Source organism: Bison bison, unplaced genomic scaffold, assembly GCF_000754665.1.
Source record: "Bison bison bison isolate TAMUID 2011002044 unplaced genomic scaffold, Bison_UMD1.0 scf7180017864322, whole genome shotgun sequence".
In the NCBI taxonomy this organism is placed as follows: domain Eukaryota; kingdom Metazoa; phylum Chordata; class Mammalia; order Artiodactyla; family Bovidae; genus Bison; species Bison bison.
The window spans coordinates 1,006,941-1,011,833 of record NW_011494894.1 but is presented as its reverse complement, the minus strand read 5'-3'; the positions used below and the strand labels follow the sequence as shown (position 1 = coordinate 1,011,833).

At 56.0% G+C, this 4,893-nt stretch overlaps 1 protein-coding gene across 1 annotated transcript in view; it reads right to left on the bottom strand.

Moving 5' to 3' along the window:
- The window catches only part of ATF3 (activating transcription factor 3), a 13,626-nt gene extending 13,403 nt beyond the window's left edge, over window positions 1–223 (bottom strand). The window contains exon 1 of the mRNA XM_010853032.1: window positions 19–223. The gene's annotated coding sequence lies outside the window, so the exon portion shown is untranslated. The remainder of the gene's footprint in view (window positions 1–18) is intronic.
- Window positions 224–4,893: the final 4,670 nt, after the last annotated feature.

Below are 4,893 nucleotides of genomic sequence, written 5' to 3'. Positions count from 1 at the left end.
CACTCTCGCCGCGCTCACCTCCTGTATCCACTCGGGGCGGCCAGGGTCCGGAGGGCGGGCAGGGTCGGGGTGGGGTCGGGCTGGCTGGCTGGCTGCGGGGTCGGCTGGCGAGCACAGAGGGGCTCACGACCGGCGCGCGGGCTGGCGGGTCCGCTGGGGCGGCGGCGCAGAGTGAGCGCCGTGCAGTGCGCGCCTCCCTGCGTGCGACTGTGGCTGGCAGCGCGTTGCATCACCCGTTTTATAGCCCTCCGGCTGGCGGCGCGCCCAAATACTCTGGGTTACCAATCCCAGGCTGACGTAATGCTATTAATAGCTTCCTCGGCGAACCAGCAGAACTAGGCTGGGCCGGAGGGCGGGAGGGGTGAGCGGGGCGGGGGGAGGGGCCAACGAGGAGGAGGGGAAAAGGGGGACCGGTGATGCAAGCTCGGGGAGGAGCCGGCCGCGGCGTGTTCTCCTGGGACGCACGCACCCGCCCGCCCTCTCGCTCCATATCAGGACCGGAGCCGCTCGGGCTGGCCGCCAGATGTGCGTACTCCAGGCATGAGCCAATGGTGCCCAAGCCAGCGGCATGACTCCACCGCGCTGGCATCTCTCCCTCCGCTAGGCTGGGGAGGTGGGGGTTGGGGGTGAGGTTGGAGAGGTGGGTCCTGGACGCTGCCCAGACTAGGTGAGACTGGGAAGCTAGAAACGACCTTTCTCTAAAATGCGTGGTCATTTTCTGGAGCTTCGGGAAAGTACACACCCCCCCTTCCGCTTCCCCGTCAAAAGCCTCCTTTTCAATTAGGGGACGGGGTACGAAGAGGAGTGTCATTTCCCCAGTGTGGGAGAAGAGCTTAGAGGCACCCTACGGTGAATCCACGCCGTTACCGCCGAGGGTGACCTCTGTGGCCGGGACCGTGAGAAGACTTGTCAGCGATCGGAGGGCACGGTGCGCCCACGCCCGGGGCTCGAGCACACCCCACATAGGCGCACACGCGGAACCGCCTCCCGGCGGCTTGGGAACCCGACGCTGAGGCCAGGGCGAGCGGCAGGGAGAGAATGTTTTTTTACCAGCCACAAAACGTTTGAAATTGACAGTGAAACGAACAAGCCCGAGAAAAGATGAGCGACCTGGAAAAAATCAGAGTCAACTCAGAGAAGGGCTAAAAGTAAGATTGAAGCCTAGAGACTAGGAGGAGAAGTAAAGAGAAGGTGCTTTGGTCTCCGCGGGCCGGGCCGGGCGGGGGTCGCCCGGCTTTCTGGCAGTGTTGCTGGAAAATACACCTTCGGCTTTCGCATGTTTTCCTGCGCCCAGAGAGGATCGCGCGGGGACCGGACCGCCCGGGCTGTAGACGCATTAACCGTATAGCAAATTAGGCCCCGTAGCAGAAATCCTTTTCTCCCTAAAGTCGTGTGGCGGGAAGGGCGGGATCTCGCGGCCCAGACTCGAGCCGAGTCTTCATCAGAACTGGATCTGAATCTTAAAATCGAGCTTCCAGTTCCGATTCCCCGAGCCCAGCTGTCTAGGACCAGAGACCGTCTCAACTGCTCATTGACGAATGTGGGTGGACGCGACTGTGGCCAGCTCTGTTTGGCACCTATGGGAGAGGGAGACCCGCGCGCCCGTGGGGTTTAGGGGTACCTGCTTCCACCTGCCTTTAGAGAGAGAGAGAGACGGTCCAGGGTCCTAGTGTGGCAATTTAGGGGTAGGAACTAGAAGGCTCTGGGAGCCCAGATCTCTCCCACAGCCCCGCCCCACTCGACTGTTAACAGCCGTCATGGAAGGGCCTCTCTGTGTCTATTTCCCTCCCTTACACACACACAGTCCCGCACCCTCGAGTGCTCGGCCCGTCTCCCCAGCCTCTCCGATTGCCCAGCGGCCTGGGATAGATACCCTCAGAGCTATAGGTAAAGCTGAGTCCCCAGCACCCTGATTCCGCTCCCCAGAACCCGAGCCTCATCGGGACACATACCCGCCCCCAAGCTTCCGGGCCCAGGACCCCGCAGAGAGCGGCCTGGGAAGTCGTCCCCCACCCCATCCCCGCCCCCGCCCCCGCCCCCGGCCCGTCGGGTAGCCTGGAGGTCCTACGCAGGGTCCTAGGGGATGCCGCCTAGGACCTCAGCGAATTTCCAGCGAAGTCGAGCGGGAAGCTTGGGGCCGTTGTTTTTGCTTTACTTTTCACCCTGGTAACGGACTTCCCGGCCCCACCTCCACGTCCCCACACCCCGCTCCACGCCTCTTCACCCCGCCCTCCTGCCCACGCACCGGCAGGTAGACCCGGGGCAGCCAGGTAAACCCCGGGCGTGTCCTAACAACCCGTAGAACACCGCGAGAGCAGGAGGAAGGGCGTTTGCAAATTTGCATGAAAGTTATTTGAGCGTCTCTACATATCTTTTCTAGATGCTCGTCCACTGCCCTCGAGTAAACACCACCCTTATAAAGCGAAACAAGGAGATGGGGGAGAACACGTGAAGGCTACCCGACTAGTTTTTTTTCCCCTTTGTGAAATGCCTACAGAAATCTTTAACCGGTTTACATTTTAAACTAGGAATCCATTAATACACCCAAGCCAGATGTGTGGAGGTTTATGTCTTGTCGTTAAGAGGAAATTCAGCTTGGAGCGTAGGTAAACAAACAGCCAGACCAGCCTCCACAACACAATACCACAGAAGGGTAATGAAGCCAGAGAAGTCCACAACCCCTGGTTGGTTTATTTTTTATTACCATGGTACCTCCCGCTTCTCTCCTTAACCTGCTTCATTCTAATCATTCTTGGTTCTGAATACCCAAGTCACACCTGGGTAGAAACGCTGTCAGCTGTTCGCGGAAGTCTGAGCGTCGCCCTCCCACAGAAACTTGAAAAGCGATAAGAATCTTGACAGAGAAGTCAGTCCACACTCTAGTCAATGAAGCTCTTATCCAAGGAAAACAAAAACGACTGCTGCGTGCCTCCCTGCCCCCAGCCCGCAGGAGGACTGTGAAACCTGCCAGGTCGGAGAGAGACAGCGGGGAAAGAGCCGGGGAAGGAAACAGCCCCAGGGTGTGTGCCCCGGTGGGGTGATCGATTCTTGAGTTCGGTGCGTCCTCAGTTTACCCTGACTTTTGAACCCCAACCCGTGTATCATCTAAGGGAGGGGCAGGAGAGGATTCCCAGACCACAGGGCTTCTCTGCACAAGGCAAAGAATGCCTGTCCCCTCCCTGAGAAGGAAGCCTGGGTAGAGTTATTTAAGGGGTTAATCCTCAATGAAAGAGGGTTAAGCAGAGACTTGAATACTGCTGAGGTTTTACGCTGGAGAAAACGCCTGGGGAATCCACATTCAGAACCAGCCCCAGTATGTTTTGCTGAGTGAGATAAGAATTGGAAGCTTCATGTTGGGGCAAGTGCAAAAGGAAAGGGAAAAAGTTAAAAGGGGAGGGGATGGAACTAGGCAGCTAAAAACAGCCCACTGTGGCAACCGAATCTAAACATCAAAACATTTGCAGGGAGCCAAAAGAGAGGGGGGAAAAAGTTCAAGATATATTTAAAAGTTTTAGCCCTTCCTCTTAGTCCAGGGAATAGTCCCTTCCCACTCCTTCCCCCACCCTCCATTATTCTTCTTCAAACCTCCAGATTATATTTGCTCGCAGCTCTAGAGAGCCAAGTGAAACGCCAGGGAAAGAGCACTTGGAGCCCGCTCCTGCTGGCCCAGCCCACTTCTGCACCTCAGGAAGGGAATTCTGTTCTTCTCTCTTCTGCTTTCCAAAACCCACACTTTCTATCAAGTGGATTTGCATGGGGAATTACTAATATGAGTCTTCTCCCTCAGGAAACACGAGGAGGCATCATATCGTGGGCTCTGAAATGTGGCAGGTGGCACTTTGATTTGGGATTCAGCCCATTATCTTGTGACACTTCTTCAGCTGTGTCATCTTGGATAAGTCATTTCACTCTCTGCCTAAATTTCCTCAGCTGAAGAACGGCCCTCATAATGGCATCTAACACATAAGGATTCCCTGAGGTTGGGACACACAGCCAGTCTCCAGTAGGGGAATCATTAATTACCAATCAAGGGAGGCATTCTGGGGAAACCCCTGAGTCCCAGAGCCCATTCTGTCTCCCTGTGTGTGTGCTCAGTCACTTCAGTCGTGTCCGAGTCTTTGCGGCCCCGTGGGCTGCAGCCCACCAGGCTCCTCTGTCCATGGGATTCTGCAGGTAAGAGTACTGGAGTGGGTGGCCATGCCCTCCTCCAGGGGAACTTCCCGACCCAGGGATCGAACCCAGGTCTCAACATTGCAGGCAGATTCTTTTACCATCTGAGCTACCAGGGAAGCTCAAGAATTCTGGAGAGGGTAGCCTATGCTATGCCTTCTCCATGGTATCTTCCCAACCCAGGAATTGAACTGGGGTCTCCTGCCTTGCAGGCAGATTCTTTACCAGTTGAGCTTCTAGGGAAGCCCTTCTGTCTGCCTAGTCAGTGGCAGAATTGTTGATGAAGTTGAGCTACATCCAGGAAATGACCATCTTCAGGGGAGCAGGGATAGGACACCACAAAGAAAACAGTGAGAGCAATCCCCACTTTCCATCCACACATTTTCCTTCCTTTCTCCTCCTCCTCCTTCTCTCTCTTAACATTTCCAAGGAGTATTTCCAAAGAGTTTTACCCATGAACTTGGTGCCTTGCTAGGTAGGAGGGGCTGTGAGAGGAGTACCCAAGGCAGAGATTGCATCTTTGGGGACCTTCTGGTGTGTAGTCCAGCTTCTGTGCCATAGACACCCACTTTGGACCAAAGCCTAGGTAGCAGCTTTTTGCACCTAAGAGTGGGGATCCTGGAGCCCCAGGACACCTGAGTCCCCTAAGTCAAGGGATTATCAGGACTCAGGAGACCTGGGACCCAGTCGAAATTTCCCTTCCAGCCAATGGCGTAACTTAGT